The sequence below is a fragment of the Elaeis guineensis genome, chromosome 4 (genome assembly GCF_000442705.2).
Source record: "Elaeis guineensis isolate ETL-2024a chromosome 4, EG11, whole genome shotgun sequence".
NCBI lineage: Eukaryota > Viridiplantae > Streptophyta > Magnoliopsida > Arecales > Arecaceae > Elaeis > Elaeis guineensis.
In genome coordinates, this window is record NC_025996.2 from 78,856,425 (window position 1) to 78,881,452 (window position 25,028).

At 38.4% G+C, this 25,028-nt stretch overlaps 1 protein-coding gene and 1 pseudogene across 1 annotated transcript in view; one reads left to right on the forward strand and one right to left on the reverse strand.

The window, feature by feature from the left end:
• Positions 1-25,028, forward strand: part of LOC105034684 (auxin response factor 12) — a 160,353-nt gene that overhangs the window by 122,153 nt on the left and 13,172 nt on the right. The gene's annotated exons all lie outside the window — the stretch shown is intronic.
• LOC105034685 (uncharacterized) lies at positions 1,721-15,295 on the reverse strand (annotated as a pseudogene).

Here is a 25,028-nt window from a genome sequence, read left to right on the forward strand (position 1 = left end):
TGAAATATTATGTCATTTTCAAGAAAATAAAAATATGCCGAGGATTTTTTTAAGAACAGGAGAGTTGTTTTACAATGGGAATTGTTGCATATCAGTAAAGAGTAATAGATCATGCCATGATTCACTTTGGCGCAGACTAATATAGATACTCGTATGAAACAACCTTTAATGCAAGTAATAGGGGAAAAAAGGAAATGCCACATGTAAGAAGGGGAATATAAAGGAAGAATAAGAAAGAAACAGAATGGAGAGTTTGGAGATAATCAGTCACAATTTAGTTTTATTAGCTAACTCTTAATAGAGGTTGAGGCCACTTATTGCATCATAATGATTAAGATTCCCTAGGTGGACGTTTGACTTGCTTGGTTATGTAAGTGCAGCTTAACAGTTATGACAACTATTCTAAAGAATAGCCTAGGTGTCACAACTCAAACCCTGTATCTGCCAACTACGAGTAAGGGTGGATGTATTATCCTGAACCTTCTGGTTCGGGGTGTACCAAGCTGTACTGGGGGCAGACCAGCATAGTTCAGCCCTTCCGTTTGAGAAATTGGTGAGGGAGCAAAGACAGCAAGACAGGGAGGGAGGGAGAGAGGGGGAGAGAGAAGGAGAAGGCGGCGGAGAGAGAAAGGCAAAGGGAGGGAGAGAAGACAGGGATTTCAAGGCCCTGTCCTCTGTAGTGTAGTAATACGGGCAGCGCCCTTGTTTCAAACCCTCTTTTGAAGTTGCAGGCTTAGTATATACCTCAATAATGTTTTAGATCTTGTAGCACCCTGTCAATAGATTTCTCACTCTGAAATATAAAAATACATAGGTAAGCTGAACAACCCAGTAAGCAGCCAAACATAGTGGTAATGTAAAATTAAGGAAAATAGAATGATTAAGGGTCATGGAACTCTTGGAACAACTTAATAACTATAAGCAGCCAACCCTCCCTTTGGTCAAGGGTTCATGGATCCACAGAGCTCAGTAGCTAAGGTTTCACTTGGACCAATTATTCTGCCTACTAGTCAAGGGTTCATCGATGCACCAACTTTATACTTGTTGGCTACAGTAGACTGGAACCAACAATACCTATTGGTTAGGGTTCACTCACCCAATTGAGGTTTCATTTCAAATCCATAAAACATGAGATTTTTCACTTGTAAGTAGTATGACGGTTAATAACAAGAAGCAGTTTTTTGAATAAGTTACAGAAATCTCAATTCATATAGCTTAACTCCGACAATTTGATGTAAAATTTTTGTATGAAAATACAAATTTTAAAAAGTTCTCATGGATTAAAGTTAGTGGGAAGACATCACAAAATTAAGAAAACTATGGTTAATTATCTATGACAAAAATATGTAGCATATAGTTTTCATATTACCAATAAAATTGATGAATTAGGGTTTTGTTGTGGTCAGGGGACTCCGAGACTCATACGGATGGAGGGATCATCCCAGCAAGATGTATTGTCCGTTTTGGCCGCATGTATACCATAGCTTATAGGCTTGCAGCTCTTGGGCCGTAGTTGGTATGCTTGCGGTTGCCGTAGCTCATAGGCTTGCGGTCTTTGGACCGTAGCTGATATGCTTGCGGCTCTCGGACCTCACAGTCTTGTCCTTGAGCTTTGGCCCAAAAGGTGCCTCTTGAGGGTGGAGTATGCTCCTCATATAAGGTAGAGTATCCCTAACTCACAACCGATGTGGGACTAAATCCCCCTACAATAGTAGCCCCCTCAGTCAGGGGACTGTCTTATTGGAGGGGTCCTTCCTCTAGCACCAATCTGTTGCTGTAAGGCTCCGGAGGCGAGGTCGGTAATGAATCGAGCTGGAGAGTTAAGGTTGAGCCGATCTGAACCGCGAGTAAAACCTGCAAAAGAAGTTTCAAAACCATGGAGTGCCCTCTGGTTTAGGATCCTTTGATGCTTAAGTCTACTGGGGCCTTAAGAACAGATGGTGGAAATGGAAAAGTAGAAAGCAAGAAATGAGAGTTTGAGAGTAGAGAGAAGTGGAGATAACTCTGGTTCCTTAGTGAAAAATTTAGCAGTTTTATCTTTGTGAATTTAGACTTCTCGGAGAGCACCTTGTCTTCCTTTATATAGAGGGAGCTAAAACTGTCAAAATGGGCTGGACCGGTCTTAGCGCCCACGTGGGCTATGATTATGCGGGCCAGGTCGGGCTTGGCCCACTTGTTAAAAGGGGCCGTAAAAATCCAGCCCGACCCTAGCCCATGTGGGCTGTGGGTTAGGGTCGGGCTAGCCCACATCTCCCGGCCACCCGCCGTCCCAGCTCGCTCAGGTGCACTATGGACACCACCACGTTGAAGTACCCGTCCGCGAAGGGTAGCTGCCACGCATCCCCCTCCGGCACGTGACGTGCTCCTGGACCCCTTCTGCCTGAGCTCACGGGAGCGCCGCCATCGCCGTCTCCCTCCATTGGTCTAGCCCCACCACATGGCCCCTGCTCCCCTCGATTTGCATTGCCACCGCATTCAGTAGCATCCCGCGGTCGCACCCCCATCGAGCACTGTCCGCACCGTCCACTGTCCGCACCGTCGACCAGTCAGGGACGGCAGCCACCATCCGTTGCGCCATCTCCCAGTGGAGGGAGAGCGAGTAGAGGACCTCGGCAGCGGCATAGAGGAGGCAAAGGGCGGAGAGGGTGGCAATGGAGCCGGTGAATCCGATTGCAAAGCGAAGGGTGGGGAGGGGGCGGCGGGGGCGAGTGTGTTGGGGTTTCATGGTTTCATGCATGCAAAAACTTTAAAACATGTAGTGAAAATTAAAAATTCAGATTAAATCTAATTTAATCTATGCATGTATAAGATCAAATCTTAAAATCATAAAATAAGATCTACATATGTGAGATAGGATTCAGATATAGAAATCAAATAGAGAAAAATAAATAGAGAAGATCTAATCTTCATACCTTGGTGCGGGTCAATCTACACTACGAACTAATGATCGTAGATGTCTTCCGAAGGTCCTTTGAAACCGCACAAGTGTCCGACCTCTACGGGTATCCACACGAGGCTCGATCTGATCATAAGCTTCTTGATCACATCGGAGTGTTAACTCCTTTACAGAGATCATGTTTTGACGGTTGAAAACTCTTCGCTTCTCTTAAGACTCTCTTAGAGAAGAAGAGAATAGGAGGATGATCTCTACGCCAGAGATCATGAGAACACTTTTCTTTCTTCCTAAAACCCATACACATGATCTCTATGCTAGAGATCTAGAAAATTCATATCCAACTCTTGGACAAAAGGGAGAAAAAAATTCCATGTCCAAACTTGGACAAAAGAGAGAGAAGGTCCTAACAACCAACTTTTGGTTGTTAGTAAGAAAGAAGAGATAGGAGCAACCAAACCTCACGCCATGAACCTTCATCCGCGCCCTTCTCCTCTTTAATATTTTTCACGCACGGCCCTTGTATTTGGGCATCCAAGATGTGATCACATTAGGTTGGTTGCCGCCTCATATAATCCCATGGTTTAAATAGGAATTGATAAGGGTTTTAGGTAAAGAGATAAGAGTCCAACTATCCTAGGACTCTTGATTTATGCCGCCCACTCTTTCTTCCTTTTGCGCCAAGATATCCCACGAAAAAGAGAGATTAGCGTGAACTCTTCCATGCTAAAAGCATCTCGGTCATGGAGAATAAATAGGCGCCAAATATAAGTGGGCGTGGGGCTAGGTTGGTGCATGAGAGGAGAGTCCAAACCACTTGGGACTCCTCTTTAGGTGGTTGATTTAAAACAAATAAAATTTTAATCAATCCTAATTGTATTAGGACTTGATTAGACCCAAATAGATTGAAATCCTAATCTGATTAGGAGTCCAAACTATTTAGATTAAAACCTAATCCAATTAGAAATTAGATGTCACTTAATTAGAGAAGGATTCCTAGTCCAAATAGGAACCCAAAAACCTCTTAGTTAGATCCTAATCTAATTAAAAATTAGGTCCAATCCAAATCTTAATCAAATAAGAAATTATTCTTCTATGCAATTTGGTTATCTCATAACCCAATTAGGCTTGATCAAATCAAACCCATGTCAAGTCAAATTGAATCTAATTCAATTAGACTTGATGCAAGCCCCATTGCTCAATCAAATTGAGCCAATTAGCAATTCAATTGCTAATTAATATTTCTATAACTCACTAACTCTTTAGCGAGTTACTTAATTGTAACTTTTGCATTGCATTAATCATCAATCAAATTGATAATTAAATCCTATCACAATTCATAATCACAGTTCAACCATCTGATCAGTCAAAAGTCATTGTGTGTGATCCCATAGGTTCTATTTTGTCTGGTAGTGAGATATATTGTGATCCCTATCACAATATCATTAAAACTCTTTTCAATGGGTTGGAACCATTTCAATTCTGTCCATCAAAAATCATCGATCATTGAGATAATGCTCGTCTCATAATCCATTAGTGACACCTAGCAGTATGTAGTGGCAATCCAACAGAATAAAAGATGATGAACCTCTAGGTGTAGTTATCATATGATAGTCCCTCTATCGTGAGTCCCGACCAGATGGTAGGTCATGGATAAATTGTCAAACCTCATCATCGGTCATATGATAGATTCAATTTGCTCGAATCCATGTGTGATTCTCATGGAAATTTTTTTCTATCAATCACACTGTTATGGCTATAGACTTAAAGACTCAGTTTCTTAAATCCCATAGGATTATTCTCTTTTGTTAGGGTCGATAGATTCTATCTAGGTGCGCACCTTACCCTATAGTGGACCAACTGTCGCCAACATCCACTACAAGGACTCATTGAGTCAATGTTTATGTGTAGTCAAACTCCAGCAGCCTCACTGTGAGCACCTGTAGCATCACAGGTCAAAGGATCAGTCACACTACTGCAGCATCGAGAAAGTCACTGACGAATGAGCAGACATCCATATGACTTCTCATGTTGGTCATGCTCAGTGCTAGTTGTTCTCTAACAACCACCTGCACTCACTCCAGTGTCACTACATCCAGACTTGAGACTCATCTGTCTGAAGGAAGCGATTCATGCGCTGGTCTATCTGGATCAATCACCATCCCCATGATGATCCTATGACTAGGAGCAATTTAGAAATTAATCATCAATGACACATCTCAAATTCTTAACTCTGAGAATATATGTCATCTTGTTAATCCTTTGGATGATACATGGACATATAAAATATGAATGGTAATATAAGTGCCCATTAAGTACAAAATCATATCCTCGTAATATGATATATATCAGTGAAGATTGGCTTTTAGGGCATTCATCCAACAATCTCTCACTTGCACTAAGGCTAATCTGCCATATACCAAGCCCCATCTTCTCAAGACAGGCTTTAGTCTTCGGCTAGCTAAGTAACTTACCAGTGAGTTAACTATATCTCATGTAGAGTTTGCTCTCTGCACCTCTATGTATTTCTACTTGAGGTAGTCGCGTATTCTATTGCTCTATGTGCTTGGATATCTGGTGAGACCTAGACTTCTTAGCAAGGGCTATAGTGTCATTGTCTTTGCAGTAGTGTCATGGCATTTGATGGCATGACATCCAGTTCTGCAACTAATATTAGAATCAAAATGCATCTTACGCATTTATAATGTACTCAGTTTCCATCAATCGATTGCTTGGAACCCTTCTAAGATACTGAATCATGATTACACAGGAGCACACCCATGATGTAGACATTCAACCATTAACATCAGACAAAATCTGAATTGGTGTATCCTCCCACTCCTAGCTTTGATCATTCTCAAAAAATTAAAAACAAATCTTTAATTCTTCTCAAGTACTTAAGAATTTTTTATAGCAATCCAGCGCTCCTAATCTGGATGCGACTGATATCTACTTGTGACATTCACAGTATTGTTTATATCAGTTCAAGTACATTATATGGCATACATTTATGCCTAAGAGGGTAGCAGATCTCTCTCCGAGATTTTTATGCTGAACCCTTTCAGCATATATTCTCTGTACTTTATTTGTGAAAACATAAGCATCCAATTGCATCTATCTTTATAGATCTCTATATTCTTAGAACATAGGACGCTTGCTTTAGGTTTTTTATGGAGAATTCAATATATAATCATATTTTAACTGATGTCAGTATTGGAAACTCCCACTGACCCTTTTGGAAATACATAATTCTTCATTTCTGATCAAACAATTTGATCAAATCATCGAAATGAATGTTCCAGCTCCAAGATCATTACAGACTGTGATCTCCTATCACGAGAAGTGAAATCCATAAGCTATTCCATACAGAAATCTTCAAAAAATATCCAATCAGGAAAGCTATTTCACATCCCTTTCTTGGAGTCGATGTTTGACATCGCCTCGTTATAGGTTTTGGGATCATCTCTATATTTTCTCTCTCATGAAAAATGATTTTTCTCTACATCCTCTGTTAAGCATACCCAAGTACCTTTCGAGAGGATGGGATATCCTACTATATGTATGAGGTGGAGGAGGAAATACGTATACTGGCTCATCATGAATAGGTTCTTTAGGTCTTTTGGCTCGTCGCTCTTCAGAGATACTCTCTTCGAGCTTAACTTTCCTCCTATCTTGGATAAACAATTTTCAAGAAGATAGCATGAAGGGTCACAATCACATTGTGATCTTTTCAGAAGAAAAGTAGTATCTCAAACTCTTTTAAGGTATTCTTTGAAATGAGCTTTATAGATCTATCCTCTAACATGTCCGTCTACTGTCCTTGACATAGGCTGGACATTCTTAGATCTTGAAATAATCAAGATTCAGTTCTCACTATGTCATATCTCATACGGTATGGTAGGAACAGATTTAGAGAGAACCCAATTTCATAGAAATAAAGCATGTCCCTAAAGAAACAAAATTAAATCAGTGAAGTCCATCATGGATCGGATCATATCTCATACAGTCCCATGACTCTTCTTAATTATCTCGTTGAGCTGGGATGTACTAAGAGGGGTCCAATATGAATCTATGTTATTTTATGAGATAATTGAAAAATTTTTTTTGGTATTGCATCCTCGATCTGATCGAAGTTATTTTAAGAATTTTTCGATTTGCTTCTTTACTTTACATCTGAATTCTTTGAACTTTTCAAAATTTTAGATTTGTATCTCATATATTAACCGATACCATGACTGATCATTGGTAAAGGTAATGAAATAGAGACAATCTCTTTGTTAGCACATCAAATTGGCTACACACATTAAATATGTACTAGGATAAGTATTTCAGTGGTTCTTTTCTTCTTGTCCCACAAGAGTAGTTTGGTCATTTTTTCTCAAAGAGATGATGCACAAACTAGATATGACTCAACAATCAATGAGCCGAAAAGTCTATATTTCTCCAGTTTGTTAATCATTTCTTCTCCTATACGATCTAGCCCAAGATTTCACATATACTTGAGGTTTATCTCAACTTTGGATCTCTCAGATCTAATGGCATGCACTGCTTGCTCAATTAAGTTCACAGATGCATCACCATGCAAATGATAGAGACTATCTCTAAGAACTAAATCCAAACGATAATCACAAAGGATAGATGCCTATGCCCACAGTAGCAACTCTTGTCCTATTGCCAATTTTAAGGATTACTTCCTTAGCTCTCTATCTTCTTATAGACTCTATGCTAAAGTGCATAAGAAGCACTAGAGTTTAAAACTCAACTGGAAGAAGAGAATTATAAGGATAGTATTGAGCAATTTCGACAAGTCTACTCAAGGTGTGTCCTTGTTTCTTTAGGCTCTCCAGGTATATACCTCTAAACTTTTTAAGGTTCTTTAGTTACCAACATTTTGACCAATTCAGATAAAATACCAAGAAGGTCATTCATATGGTAGTTTACCATAAACTACCCATATAAACCAAAAAGAGATTGCAAGATCAAATCCACAAGTAATTCTTTATGCATGGTCATGTCGAGCCTTTTAAGCTCCATAATGTCTTTGATCAATGTCAAATAGTGATCATAGACTGACTGCCCATCGTGTATCTCATGCACTGTGCGACTCTGGTCACCTCACAACACTTGTAGATGAATCAATATGTTGTTGGTAGTGTACATGTGTTCATGCATATATTGTACTTACCTTTATTGTCATTGTCCATCCACTTATCAAGTATAGCTCGTTGACTTTGGGTTGGACAGGCTGTTAACATTAGAATAATCTGGCAGAGAACATTGCTTAATTTTTCAAAAATTAAAAATGATTCTTAGGTTTGTGAGCCAGTCTATGTAATTGATTTCGGTTAAACAGTTGATATCCAAGATTCGAGCTAGAGGGTTGGAAGCTGATACAATAAACAGCAGAGAGTAAAGATTCTAGTTAGATGTTTGTACTCATTTTATAATTTGCTTTAGAGATTTTTAGATGAAAAAAGACTTCCACTATTTTATCAGATCTCACTCTTCGGATGAAAAAACGAAAATTCTAATACGACAACTAAATTTCTAGTAGGTGCTGTGGTCTCACCAAAACCGTGCACCTCACCTAGCAGTTATTGATAACACGCACACCGATGCATGGATAATTCTATCTAGATGCTTTTCTAAGCATGTTGTAGCGACTTGGTCTTTAAGTCATGTGGGCTCACCTAACAGTTATTGCCCACACTCCTTAGTTAAGTCAGACTCACTGTTCATAAGTAGGTGCAAAGCCGTCATTGGGTCTCTCACCTAATAGTTATTGGGCCCAATCTCATTTTTATTCTGGAGCAACTTTTTGCTAATAGTGTTGCGTGTTTCCGATACAATTAAACCACTGTGATCAGTCGTGAACAATCAACGCCGGTAGCACGTCCGTACATCTACAACGGTGGAAGACCATAGGACTTAATATTTATGAAGAGATTTGGGTTTAGGTCTTATCTAATCAGTCATCACACGACTGATCTAATTGGCATGGGTTAAACTAAACTGCCAAGCAACCATATTTGAGATTCAATCTTTTAAATTGGCCAGGTAAGTAGAGATTGATGGGGATCCCTCCGTTGCTTTTCTTAGACAAATAAATTGGTCAGATCAGCGAACGGAACTAATTAATTAACCATCTTTCAGTTACTTGCCTTAGACATCAATTGATTAATTGATCCGAATAGATTAGTTTAGGTGAATCAAATTTGAGCCGTAGAATCGAATTAGGTCCTTAGGTTAATCGATTCTACATATGGGTGTCAATCGATTCGATCAACAATAATTGTATGATCTTAAGCTCTATTGATCTAATCCTAATCAACATTTGACTCGATTTGATCAACTGCTAAATCGATTGACCCATAATGGTCAAATAAGAAATTCTAGATATAATTCAATTATATGACCTAATTTGATCTACTCATGACCAATCCCTCATGCACAAACATTAATTTCAGATCTTAAATCTAAATTTTCAGATCTAAATTCTTTGCATGAAAAGTATATTTTGATCTCGAAATAATTTTTCAGATCATACTTACAATCATATATCATATATATGAATAAAGTTTAAATCATAGAAATTGATTTCAGCCCTAAACATGCTTTCATTATCATATATATGAATCAAAATTGATCTCGAAATTTTTTTCAGATCTAAACAATAAAATATATATCATATATATGATGAAAAATTAGATCTAAAATTCTGTTTAATTAGAAATTTTAATATCGTTCTAGGACAACTATACAGCATAACAAGTTATGCCAGGACAACCTTATGTCAGAACGACATCAAAAATTTTTAGATCTGAAATTTTTCTCTACAGATTTTAGATCTAAATTATAATCTCATGCATATGACGTGGCTCTGATACCACTGTTAGGGTTTCATGATTTCATGCATGCAAAAACTTTAAAACAAGTACACAGCAGAAATTAAAAATTCAGATTAAATCTAATTTAATCTAAGCATGCATAAGATTAAATCTTAAAACTATAAAATAAGATCTATATATGTGAGATAGAATTCAGATACAGAAATCAAATAGAAAAAAATAAATAAAGAAGATCTAATCTTCATACCTTGGCGTGGTCGATCTACACCGTGAACTGATGATTATGGATGTCTTTCGAAGGTCCCTTGAAACCGCACGTGTTCGGCCTCTATGGATATCCACACGAGGTTTCGATCTGATCAGAAGCTTCTTGATCTCATCGAGGTGCTAGCTCTCTTGCAGAGATTGCGTCTTGACGGTTGAAAACTCTTTGTTTCTCTCAAGATTCTCTTAGAGAAGAAGAAGGGAATAGGAGGATGATGATCTCTCGCTAGAGATCATGAGAAGAATACTTTCTTCTCTTTCTTCCTAAAATCCATACATATGATCTCTATGCTAGAGATCTAGAAAATTCATATCCAACTCTTGGACAAAAGGGAGAGAAAAATTTCATGTCCAAACTTGGACAAAAGAGAGAGAAGGCCCTAACAACCAACCTTTGGTTGGTAAGAAAGAAGAGATAGGAGCAATCAAACCTCACGCCATGAACCTTCATCCGCACCCTTCTCCTCTCTAATATTTTTCACACACGTCCCTTGTATTTGGGCGTCCAAGATCTGATCACATCAGGTTGGTTGCCGCCTCATATAATCCCATGGTTTAAATAGGAATTGATAAGGGTTTTAGGTAAAGAGATAAGAGTCCAACTATCCTAGGACTCTTGATTTATGCCGCTTACCCTTTCTTCCTTTTGCGCCAAGATATCCCACGAAAAAGAGAGATTAGCATGAACTCTTCCATGCTAAAAACATCTCGGTCATGGAGAATAAATAGGTGCCAAATATAAGTGGGCGTGGGGCTAGGTTGGTGCATGAGAGGAGATGGAGTCCAAACCACTAGGGACTCCTTTTTAGGTGGCTGATTTAAAACAAATAAAACTCTAATCAATCCTAATCATATTAGGACTTGATTAGACCCAAATAGATTGAAATCCTAATTTGATTGAGAGTCCAAACTATTTAGATTAAAATCTAATCCAATTAGAAATTAGATGTCACCTAATTAGAGGAGGATTCCTAGTCCAAATAGGAACCCAAAAATTTCTTAGTTAGATTCTAGTCTAATTAAGAATTAGGTCCAATCCAAATCCTAATCAAATAAAGAATTATTCTCTCATGCATTTTGATTATCTCATAACCCAATTAGGCTTGATCAAATCAAACTTATGTCAAGTCAAATTGAATCTAATTCAATTAGATTTGATGCAAGCCCCATTGCTTAATCAAATTGAGTCAATTAGTAATCCAATTGCTAATTAATCCTCCTATAACTCACTAACTTTTTAGCGAGTTACTTAATTACAATTTTTGTATTGCATTAATCATCAATCAAATTGATGATTAAATCCTATCACGATTCATAATCTCAATTCAACCATCTGATTAGTCAAAAGTCTCTGTGTGTGATCCTATAGATTCTATTCTGTCTGGTAGTGAGATATATTGTGATTTCTATCACAATATCATTAAAACTCTTTTTAATGGGTTGGAACCATTCCAACTGTGCCCATCAAAGATCATCGATCATCGAGATGATGCTCATGGGTCTCACAATCCACCAGTGACACCTAGCAGTATGTAGTGGCAACCCAGCAGAATAAAAAGTGATGAACCTCTAGGTACAGTTAATGTATGATACAGTCCCTCTATCGTGAGTTTCGATCAGATAGCAGGTCATAGATAAATCGTCAAATCTCATCATCGATCATACGATAGATTCAATTAGCTCGAGCCCATGTGTGATTCTCATGAAAAAATTTTTCATTAATCACATTGCTCTGGTCATAGACTTAAGGACTCAGCTTCTTAAATTCTATAGGACTACCTTTTGCTAGGATCGATAGATTCTATCTAGGTGCGCACCCTACTATAGTGGACCAACTGTCGCCAACATCTACTGTAAGGACTTATTGAGTTAATGTTTGTGTAGTCAAACTCCAGCACCTCACTGCGAGCAGCTGTAGCACTGCAGGTCAAAGGACCAGTCACACTACTGCAGCATCCAGAAAGTCACTAACGAGTGAGCAGATATCCATGTGACTTCTCGTGTTGGTCACGCTCAGTGCTCGTTGTTCTCTAACAACCACCTGCATTCTCGCTCCAGTGTCACTACACCGCAGACTCGAGACTCATCTGTCCAAGAAAGCGATTCGTGTACTGGTCTATCTGGATCAATCACTATCTCCATGATGATTTATAACCAAGAGCAATTTAGGAATTAATCATTAGTGACACATGTCTTAAATTTTCAACTCTTTGAGAATGTGTCATCATCTTGTTAATCCCTTGGATGATACATGGACACATAAAACATGAATGATAATATAAGTGCCCATTAAGTACAAAATCATGTTTTAGTAATATGATATGCATCAGTCAAGATTGGCTTTTAGGGCATACATCCAACAGAGGGCATTGAGGAAGGTCAGGGAGTGGGGGAAGTAGAGGGAGAGGCCGACAAAGAGGGCGGCATGGAGGACTTGGAGGGCCATCGTCTGCCACTCGTTCGTCCCGTCGATCGCGTAGAGTTGCACCCAATCCTTGCGCCCAACCACCGCTTTCCCAATCTATATTGCACCCAGTAGCCAGTAACCTTACATACCCAGTAACCCAGTAGCCGAAAGAAGCTGAGAAGGTGTGGGCCAGCCCACGGGCTGTCCCAGCCCTAACTCGGTTCAGCCCATGGGCTACAGGGGTCGGGCCAAAAAATCCCTTTTCATAAATGGGTCAAAATTTTTCAGCCCGATCCGGTCCCTTTTTAAGGCCAAATGGGCTGGCCTATGGGCTCTGGTCCATTTTGACAGCTCTAGAGGGGCTCGCTTAGGTCTTAAGAAAAGTTTGTTGGGTCGTTTAGAGATCTGTTAGGCCGTTAGGGGTCTGTTAGGCCGTTAAGTTATAACATAATAGCCAGCTGTGCAGAGATCGTGGGGCGGCTGTCCACGTGGTAATGAGCTGAAATACGGCTAGAAGATAGTTGCTGTTGAGCTGGATGACAGCTGTCGGATAATCGTTTATACTTCTAATGGTATATCGATAACAGACCGATGTGGAATAGCTGATATCGTTGATTATTTGATCTGGGTGTCATGTCTTTTGGTGTTAATAATCATGTCGGATGATAATCGAAGCAAGGTTTCACAGATCGGACATAAACTGAGATGAGCATCCCACTTACTAGCAGTTCTGGATTAAGCCGACTTAACAAATAGTGCTGAAGATGCAGGTCAGTTGCAAGCTGATGTAACCTGAGAGCACTGTTAACTCATGTAATAATCTGCTGCCACGTGTCGAGATGATTTATAAAGATAGGATGTTGACCATTCAGGGATACTTACTAGGCAAAGTTCTTTTCCAAAGCTTCGCACTACACTCTCCTCTCTTGTCGTAATTGGCTGCTAATTTCTCTAAAGGTTACTATAATTTACTAATGTTGCAAAAATGGTAGAAGGACGGCTGCCCTATCCTATGTACAGTGTGCCTCTGCAAGCGTGAGGTGTCCAGCCACCATAGAAATAGTAACTAGGTTTAACAATCCAGGACCTCACCGAGATAGTTTAGCCTAAAGTTGTTATTTGGGGTTCCTCGCCCCTGTTCAAGTACCCAAGATCTTCTTAATGCATAGCTAATATGAAACTAAACACAACCCGTGAGGATCTTGATACCCCCTCCCCCCCCTCGGGGTTTAATTCACAATGTTCTGATTAGGTACAGGTTATAATCATACACACATCACAAACTCCAAAATTAGCTCATGGTTATCACCAAAAAGGCACATCCTATAGTGTCTCTTAGTTCACCTGGGTAGCGGTTGAGGTTGGCTCTAATATCGTTTGAAACCCCAGAGGACCTCATCCAGAAAGGTTAGCCAAAAATTATCATTTGGGATTCTTCTCCCATTTAAGTATCCAACATTTTTCCAAAGCATAGGGGATGTGGGATTAAACGCACATCTGCATAGGTCCTGACACTAAGCCTAAGGTTTCTGATTTAATAATCCTAGGAATGAGGCATACGAGCATTAGGTGGCAACAAGGATGAGGTTGCTAGAAAGCATGAGGTGATAGCTTACTCTTAAATATTTGGAGATTGGTTCTTGAACTTTTCTAAACTATACTTAGGAGCTTATTAATACTACTACTTTATTCCTTAATGTCCCTTCGATATTCCCAAGTAAACCTCACATCAAAGGTCTTTACTTAATGAATCACATGCAAACACATTGCAAATACCTGCATCCACCTAATGTAAAAAATTAGTTATAGATAAGATGTTGCATGGTTGAGGGTATTAGGCATGGTATGCCGAACCGAACTAGCATGGGACTGGCAAGATTTGGTATATTTTTTTTGAGAAAACCCAAGAATTGCTCAAAACTAGGCAGATGAGAGCGGAACCAGTGCGAAGCACGTGGTTTGCACCGGTTTGAACCGGTTCGGCCCCTACTCCCCTTAGTTCGATGATAGAGAGGCCTGAGAAGGTTTCTCATCTTTCTTAGGCCTTTCTTTTCTTTCTTCCTCAAAATGCCCTCCCCATTTCACTAGAAACTCTGGGATATCAATGATTAAAGAAAGATGTAGCCTAAAGCAAGATAAGGTGGCTCTCCCCCACCTCATTTCCTTTTTTTTTTCAACATCTAAAAATACCAAGAAAATAGAAAAATAAGGGGAGGTTATACCAAAATTTTGATTTTGGCATATTTCATGATATGTTGCAAATCTATGAATCTGAGCTTACATTAATTTTTTGGAACTTTATATTTAAAAATTATTTTATAATTTGAAAATTATAAAAAAGTGTAATTATTACAAAAAATAAAAAATTAGTACTACATATTAGATAATTTAGAAATATTTTTTGAAGTAGATAACATTTTTTTTGAATTTATAATATGTAAACTTTTAATTGAAAAATTATTAAAAAAATTATAGAGTCCAAAAAAATAAAAAATGAGAATTATGTATTACATAATTCACAAATATTTTCTAAAGTAGAATTTTTTTCATGATAATGAACTTTATTATTTTTAAATAATTAATAAACTGACATATATATTAAATCTACAGGAATGAATCCATCGAGGAAAAAAGACCAACATATTATTGGTCAAGACCATGTGCAAATGCTTTCGGCACCATTGGAGGTGAAATTGGTGCAACATATAGTTCTAGGGAGGGGTAACCAGCTTGAAGCAGCATCTGGCTGGTGGCTATATCAACATATCCATATGCCAAAAATACTTTTAGGCAAGGTTCCCTGTACCGATACCGAACGGTGTACTGGTGCCGGACCGGTATGGTACCGGTACTGTACCATACCGACACGGTATGCTTCGGCATACCGGTTCGGTATCGGTACAATTTTTTTTTTTTCATTTTTTTTGGGTGTTCAAGTTAATAATTTATAAATATAACTCAAAATTGCATTATATTGCATATTATTGATATATTTGGGTTCAATTTTGAGTTAGGTAGCGGTACAAAGACTTTTGATCTAAAATTTCAAATATATATTTATTTACATTATATTACAACTATGTCATCTTAAAATTAAAGAAAAAATATATAAAATATGCGTTAAAATATATCTAAACATTTAAGTACAAAGCACAATAACTGATATATCAACCTCAAGATTTACTCTGCATTTAATTTCTCGTCGAGTGTCTGTGACGCTCGTAGATATCTGAATAATCAACATAATCTGGAGGGACATCAGTCCAACCCTTTATCCAAGCTGCACCGTACTCTTGAATATTCATCCCATAAAGCATCTTCTCTGGATTGTAAGACATCTCAGATCTCTCACTCAAACTCTGGTTCTGTGAATTATCCTCAAGATGATGATACGGCTATGGAGCCCATCTAAATATGCAGATAGCAAAATATGATCCGTAAGATGCTTTAGGCTGCATAGGGTAGTAGTAACGACTAGAAGATGATACCTCGGATGCACCATATCCATATGTATTATAAGGTGGCTGCGAATAATAGGATCCATAATGCGAGGATGATCCAGATACATCCATGGACCCTACTCTATATGCAAGATCGTCTGCAGCTGCATCGTGTGCTGGACGACCTCTAGGAGTCCGTCGTTTATATATTTTTTATTTTATAATATATTTTTTATTATTTAAATAATTATAAAAATATCTTTTAATTTTAAATATTTCAAAAAAAATTTTGAGGTTAGATTTAGTTAGCTTGAATAATTCTAAATATGATTCCAAAACTTTGATTTTTTTCTTTAAATTTAATTTTTTATTAATTTTTAAATGAATAAATATATAAAAATATTTAAAAAATATATAATTAATAAAAATTAACAATTTTGGTATCATCATGTAGATCTTCCAAACATCTATCACATATAATTAAATCATACCAAAATCATAAAATTTTGGTATGATTTCCTCTTATTTTCATACTTCCTTATTTTTATCCTATTTTTAACAACAAAAATAAAAAAAATAAAAATTTACTAAGAGAATAACACATTATCTTACCTCCAACCAAAGATCAGCCTCTCCTTGAACCACTCCTACAATTTGATGGAGTTTGTCTTTTTTTTTTTTAATTTTTCGGAGGTCTCAACAGTTTCGTTGAGACCAAAGCACCTTCGGGAGTTCTTTGAGACTTCTCAGAGAACTCTAGGCACTGGACTACCACTTAAAAACAGCCCAAGCCCCATTCCCCTCGCCCCCCCTCCCCACTTTTTCACATGGGGTTGTCGGCACGATTCGGTTCATGCCGAACTGGTGTTGAACCGCTTCATACCACCTGATTTTGGGTGGTATGGACCGGAATCGTACCGAACCGGACGGTTCGGTGGGTTTTTCTAAAAAACCCCCCGAACCGGACCGACAGGGCATCGGTCCGATTCGGTACGCCTCGTATCGGGCGGTTCGGTCCGGTACGGCGAACCCTGCTAGTTTTAGGAGGTCTGACAGCTGATGAAGTACTTTACTGAATTTAGAACAGCAAAGGAGAGAGTTGTCAAGAAGAAGGTAGAGGTGGACCGCCAAGCGGTAGAGCCATCTTTCTATCACTCCAACTAGCCTGGGTGTATATCCTCATGACATCTACAATAAGCTTTTGGAGTTTGGACAACAATGAGGAGCTATAGAATTGGATTGTATTGTGTCAAAGCAAGTGGCCTAAATATGGACTAATAGTGGTGTGATGGTTGGATCGATTGTACCAGATGAGCATCAACTTTTGGACATACTGTGACATGAAGATTTTTCGAAAAATCAGTTATGCTTCCAATCAGATGCATGATATCATATACATTCTCAGATGGAGAGATTGATACGGTACAAAAAAAATATCATGCAAGTCATCTCTGATAATGAGGCCACTAGAGAGATTCTGATGGAGTGGTAGCTGCATATTTTCTTGTTCTCATATGTAGCACGTTATATCAACCTCATGTTAATGGACATTAACAAGCTTCGTAGGGTGTTGTAAGTAGTGGAGATAGCTGAGTCTATCACTAGATTCTATAACCACACATAGATCCTATTACTGATCAAGAGGTATACAAGAGGAGAGATCTTGAGATCAAATGTGACACGGCTCGCTACAAACTATATTGCACTAGATAGCCTTCTTGAGATGAAAGCAAAACTACATCAAATATTTGCCAGTGTCGAGTGGTAGGAGAGTAGGTATGTGAGGGTCGGCATTGAGGGGAGTAATGTCGAGAGTTTGGTGACGAGTCAAACATTTTGATAGCTGGTCAAGAAGATAGTGAAAGTTATTAAGCTATTATACGAAGTGCTTCGAGCTATGGATAGTGAGAGATGCCTCCAAATGGTTTTCTTATATTATATGATAGGATAAAGAATCAAATTAGGGAGAGATCCGAAGCATGCTGAGGAATATATTAGTATCATTGAGCAACAATAGGACTACTACATGGGTAGGGACTTGCATAAAGTAGGTAAGAAGTTAATAACCATCCGAAAATTTGACTACTCCTGTACTTATATAATTTTATTAAAACCATTACGAACTCTTTATAGCTTACTATCTGAACCAAGGTTTTGGTATGCCATATCGTGGATCGACATCAATGATGAAATATGCCACTTAAGTTAACTTACTTCTTGCCAATGTAGGACCGTGACTCCTAGATCCGATTCCATCTTGTATATCACATTATGCAGGATGGTCAAAAGTTCCTTGCCCATATCAATCTTAGGTTTGGTGCACAGGAATCTCGTGTTTAGGTATCAAGCTGTAGATAGAGATTGTAATTGTTGTAGTGAAATTGTATAAGGAAAAGGTAGTCCAATTTGAATGTTCTGGACTTCTTAGTTACCTGCTAGATGCAAATCCCTACTCATCTATTAGTCCTACATTGCTCAATGATGATGTACTATTGGGCATACTTCAAATCTGCCTCCTTGATTTGATTCTCTGTCCTCTTCATCATGTGATATGAAAAACCCATCTAGGGGTCTCTTGTTGTTCATGGCTGGAGTATTTCGTATAACGGCTTTGCAGCCTTCATTACTCGGCCTGCTGCTAGAATGTTTGCCTCGTCATAAGTTCTTGATGTTACTCCTTTTAATGTTGGCCCTCGTATATTTGCTCTCCTACCACTCGATATTGGTAAACATCTGACGCATGCTTGCTTCCTATCAAGCAATCTATCAAATGTAATATAGTTTGTAGGCAAATCATGTCACATCTAGTCTTAAGATTTCTATCTTTATATACCTCATTAGAAATAGGATCCATGTGTGATTATAGATAAATCTGGTGATGGCTTGGTTGTCTTCATTGCTTGCTACACCTTACGATCCTTTCTAATGTTCATAAATATGAGGTCGATAGAATGTGCAGCACATGTGATCAAGAAAATATATGGTTGCCGCTCCATTAAGATCTCCTCGGCACCCTAAACTATGTCCCAATATCAGTGATGATCTGTTTGACATTTTTCTCTTTTAATCAATCATCTCCTCCAATCTAAGGATGTACATGACATCGTGCATCTGATTGGAAGCATCAACTAACTTTTGAAAAAAGTCATGTCATAATATGTCGGGATGGTGATGATGCTCTGCTTGGGAGGATTGATTCAATCATCACACATCATCGTCAGTCCATATGTGAGTCGCTCTAATATGATGCAATCCACTTCTTTAGCTCGTTATTATCATCAAGAAGCTTAATTTTGATGTCCTTCAGTCATGGAATATCTACATCCAGATTGGCAACCTATATGGAGGAAAGGATATATCCATAGTATATGGCTGTGTTGTTTGTCGTATTTGCTAGAATTTGGTTGAAGAAAAATCAGGATCCAATAGCTTGCCACATGTCTTTCTTACTCTTCTTTAGCATGTTGTTAATTCTTTACTGCTTTGAATCTCTACCGGAGAAGGCATGGATCAAGGTTCGCGGATTCGGTACCAAAATTCATGCCGGCCAGCTAGCGGTATTGGTTGGTATGCGTCCATATTGGATCGGATTGGTGCAAATCGATAGGCAAAGGAAGCAAACCGAGAGGAGAAAAAGAGAGATAAAGAGGGGGGAACAAAGAAAAGGAGGGAGGGAAAGACTTGGGAGAGGCTGTCGGATGAAAAGGAGGGAGGGAAAGACTTGGGAGAGGCTGTCGGACGGCCTTCGACTGTCCATCGTGGCCGTTGGACGGCGTACTCCACGCCTGCGACGCTGCGGACGTGAAACCAGGGCGATGCCCTTGTTTTATTTTATTTAAAAAAATTCTGAAAAATGGTGAAGCCAGTAATGGGTTTGTCGATTTCACTTTTTTTGACTTTTTTAAAAAACTTCATCGGCTTCACTATTCATCGGCTTTTTAAAAAAACATGAAAGAATAGGGGTGGTCGTCTCTATTTTGCGGCTGCGCTCTACCCATGCGGTTTCCACCGCTCGATGGCCATGGTTGCCATCTGGCAAACTTCGATAGCCCCTCCATCGGCTATGCCAAATTCATTGTCTGCTTCATTATTTTTGATTTTTTTTAAAAAAATTATCAGCTTCACTATTGTTGCCCAGCTATGCAATCCAAGAGGGGGTGAATTGGATTTTTGAAATTTTAAAGTTAATTTAGAACCACAAGGATTAAGTAATAATAAGCAAGTTATATGAAGTGATTTAAGCAAAGTGTAGAAATGAGATGCAAGAATGCAAGAAAATAAAAAAATTTAGATAGAGAGCAAGCACACCACAAACAATCAAGATTTATAGCGGTTCGGTGCCAACCTTGCACCTACATCCACTCTCCAAGCTCCTACTTGAGAATTTAAATCCACTAAAACGTATTCAACAAGAATACAACGTCGGCACCTCCGACTCTAGCTATCCCAAGCTAGAACACTTGTTTCTCAGGTACAAGCCAACCCAATACAATCCGATTCAACGTTCGGATCAACCTATTAAAGTTTTGGAACTCTTCTAAACCTAAAGATTAAGACAAAAACATAGTATAAGAGTTAAGACAAAGAAATACAAGTTTAGCTCTTTTAATGAGCAAATAAAATTTTAAATACACTTTACACAACAAGGAAGAAGCTTTTCTGATTTTTCTTCAGGTTGTTGAAGACTTGAATGAGCTCTTGAGGGGTTGGTGAACTTGAAATGAAAATTTCTTTTGCTTGAAGAGGTCTTTTTGCTTAAGGCTGAAATGAATGCTTGAATCTTGTGTTTTTTCCTCTTTTAAGTGCCTTTATATCTTCAATAGATGGTGGAGAGTAATCTGGGCAGGATTAGAGCCGTTGGAGTGCATTAAATGAGCATTAAATGTTGCCAAAACGAGCTGAAAAACTAATCGTTACGGAGATTTTTCGTCACAGGGGTCGACTCATAGGGTTGTCCCCTACACAACAGTCGACCCCAGAGGTCGACCTCTGTGGCGCAGAACAGAAAGTGACTGTTCTGTATCTTTGGCTTGCACAAATAATAGAGGTCGACCCCTAGGGTCCTCCCCTTTGGGTGTGCCAGCCAAAAATAGCTTGCCGTTCAGTCTCTTTTAACAGGAGTCGACTCATAGGATCGATCCTTTTCTTTAAATTTGATTCTTTCTCAAAATATACATTCAAAAAATATGAAATTGCCTCCAATAGATCACAAATCTTTTGTTGTTGCTTTTGAGGTTTTCGAATCAAAACTTGGTAAAATTACGATTTTGCCCCTGAAATACAATAAATCTTTTTTTAAGCCAAAATCTTTAGTAACCCCCTCAAATGTTTTGTAATCATCAAAATCAATTCATGGAGCAACAATCTCTTCCTTTTTGATGATGACAAAACACTTGAGTAAAAGCAAAATATAATATATATAAAGTATTGATTAAGAATTTTCAAATTTACGAAGATGCATCACTTAAACATTATAGCCAATTATTTGAATAAAATGCATCATGAGTAGTTTGAAGATTAGTTTGAAAATTGCTTATAAGATTATTTTCTTTGACAATTTTGCTTATTGTCCGATTTTATTTCTCTACTCTCCCTTTTTGACAACATCAATTAAGATCTTAAGAGGTTTTTAAAGAAAAATGAAAAAGACCTCCTCACTATAGCAATCATAAAGGACATTTCAATTTGCTCATATAGAAGATATTGCCATTCATAATATTTCATAGCACATATATAAGGCATTTTCATATCACATAATTAAGATATTTCAATTGATGCCATTCATAAAAATCAATCCAAATGATATTCATAGAAGCTAAAAGCATATATATATATATCCAAAATATGACTGAAGAGTTATCAGATACATAAGTGTCACAATACATAAGAGTCAAGTCAAAATACATAGGCAATACAAAAGTCATAGGTAACAAAAAATACAACTATCCATGAGTCAATCAGCCAACAAATACAACGGCCATAAGTTAGATCCTAGACATAAAAGACTGCTAGATCTAATAAATATCATGGTTAGAGGTATTAGAATCAGAAGAGCCAGAGATATGATGAGGAGACTCAGGATCAAAGCCATGGGTACATCCTCGACCATGTCTGCCTCGGCCATCGGTAGAAGTACCGGCACGAGCAGAAGGGCGAGAAGGCCCTGGAGCCTGGAGAGATATGGACTCTGCTAGGAGAACAAGTTTGATGGTGTCCAATTGATCCAAAGCTCTCGACATGGACTGCATCAAGGTACCAATCTGAGCAGATACAGCCTCACTGGAGCCCCTGATCTCTCTCCTAAAAAAATCAAAGCTACTCTCCAAAACACTTCGAAGCCTAACCGCCTCTGCAGACAGATTGGAGACCTCCGTGATGTCCTCTCGTGGCTGGAGATGGGCTAAAGCTAATACTTGCCTCTACAAATCTAAAACTCTGTCCGTCAGTCTCAGAATATATCCCTCAAGCTGCTCAAATCGTGCGGACTGAGCAGAAAACATCTGAAAGAGTAGAGATATGAGGGATCAAGGTCTGGTCTGAAACAGCCTGAGATGTCATCCTCTGAGTAAAACCTGAGATGACAAACTGCTGAGATAAAATGGAAGCAACACACTGGGACATCAACTCAATCTGATCGTCTGCAAGTCTGATCTCTGAAGGATCTACTCTGCTCCCTGACTGTGGTACAGAAGCATCCCTCCTCACTGACTTTGAGGGACCAGCCTCGTGATCAGACTCGAACTGAATATCAGGAGATGCTCTGTGATCACGAGGAGGTGAAGATGGTCCCTCTGCTCTCTCCTCTGCCCTCTCCTCAACATCCTTCGACCAACCACCATCAGTCTTTGAAAAATCTATGCGGTGCAGTGTGTGGCGGTTGATAGTGTCAGAATGTGATAATTTGGTGACGCCTCCCCCTTAAAATAGACTCTGAACCTCCTAAAGATCAGGGTGAGTGCCATACCATAAGGCAAGTGAGTCTTAGACCTATTTAGGATCTCTCTCATGGCCTTAATCATCAGAGTAGGAAGGTTCAAGGGGGTTTTGGTGATCACATGGTACATGATGCATATATCCCTACCATATAAGATGTCATGCCTGCCACTCCTAGGGACAAAGTTTGGTCACCATGTGATGCAGAAGTCTCATCTCTACAGAAATTATCTTTGCTTTTAATTTATTTAAATTTTCAGTAAATGCTCTTCCTAAAATAACACTTAGTCCCTCTTCTTTGATTGGGAGCTCCATATGAATATAACCTTCACAAAGCAAGTGCAAGATTTGTCCCAAATACAATGGATCAAGAACAATGTTTACACCTTTCACTGAAGACTTTATTGTTCCATTGTAGTAACTTAAATTCAAATAGAACTCTCTGACCAAATCAACATAAGTATTTTTTTTCAATAGACAGTAAAACTCCCATCCTTGACTTTTAATTTTTGATCCAATTGAGAACCTTTCTTTTTCAAAAAACTTAAAATCTATGTTTTTTTCGGGTTCTATTTTTCGATTGGAGAGTGGTACCTTGCTTGGACTAAGTGGGGACTGTGAAGAAGCTGGAGCAGGACTTGGAACTGGGGTTGGAGCAGGAGAGGGCTCGGTTGCCATTCTTTTTCTGTGCACTTCCTCCTCTAACTCACGAACAGACTTTTTTTTCTGCGGTAGCTTCAATTTGGGAGCCATTTCGGATAAGAGATTTGCAAACAACTTAGAAGACCTAATAAGAGGTAGAGTGGAAAGGATTTTAGAGGAAAAACAAGGATTTTGGGGAGATAGACCGTCGGTTTGGAGAAGAGGGTTTGAAGCTAGGGTAAGCTTGATCCGCCCAAATGAAGAAGAAAAGAAAAAGGGATTTAGTTCCTAAAAGGATGATTTGAAGGGGAAAACCCAGTGGGAAGAGGGATTTTAAGAGAAATTTTGAGGTTGGGAGAGTGGAGAGGGAGGGGATTTTTGTTCGATGGGATGAGGAATACGAAAGGCAAAGGGTCGGCTCCTTTACAAACGGAGATTTCTCAATAAAATAGAGCGTCCGATGGGTTTTAATGAAAATTACAAGTTTACCTTAGGGTCGATCCTGGGGGTTGACTCATGGCTAGAAAAATAAAAAAATGATGGAAAAATTTTGAAAAAAATTGAAATTTGAGGGAAGGGTGTCTATTTAAGAGATTGATCGTATGAAGGATAGTTTTGAGCTTTTAAAAAAAGGAGAGATGAGAATTGAGCTCAAAATTTGGTTCAATGAATTTTTGGCAAAAAGAACTTGGAATCAGAAAGATACTTAAGCTGATGAATCAAGGATTCCTAGTTCTCTTCTAATTTCACAAAATCTATCTTCACTTAAGGCCTTGGTAAAGATGTCAGTCAATTATTTTTTAGTACATAATCAAGAATTATATCATTGTTTTGGATATGTTCTCTTATGAAATGATGTTTAATTTCAATATGCTTGGATCTAGAGTGCTGAATTAGATTTTTAGTTAGATTAATAGCACTAGTGTTATCACATCTTATGGGAGTTTCATTGAGTTTGATGTCAAAGTCCTCAAGTTGTTGCTTAATCCATAAGATTTGAGCACAGCAACTTCCGACTGCAATATATTCGGCCTTGACTGTAAACAATGCCACCGAACTTTGCTTCTTGCTAAATCAAGAGATTAAGTTAACTTCTAGAAATTGGCAAGTTTCACTAGTACTTTTTCTATCTAATCTACATCCAGCAAAATCGGTATCTGAATATCCTATTAAGTCAGTTGATGAGACCTTATAATACCATAATCCTAGAGTTTGTGTACTTTTTAAATATTTAAAAATTTTTTTAACTGTATTTAAATGTGATTCTTTTGGATTTGATTGAAAACGAGCACATAGACAAACACTAAACATAATATCTGGTCTACTAGCAGTTAAATACAATAAAGAACCAATCATGCTTCTATAAAGTTTTGAGTCTACATTTTTACTTCCATCCTTATCAAGCTTACATGATGGGCTCATGGAGGTACCAATTGCTTTGGAGTCCATTTCAAATCTTTTGAGTAGTTCTTTTGTGTACTTGCTTTGGATGATGGAGATTCTTTTTTTTATTTGTTTGATTTGGAGTTCGAAGAAGAATGTAAGTTCTACCATCATGCTTATCTCGAACTCCCTCTGCATGAGCTTAGCAAAATCTTGAC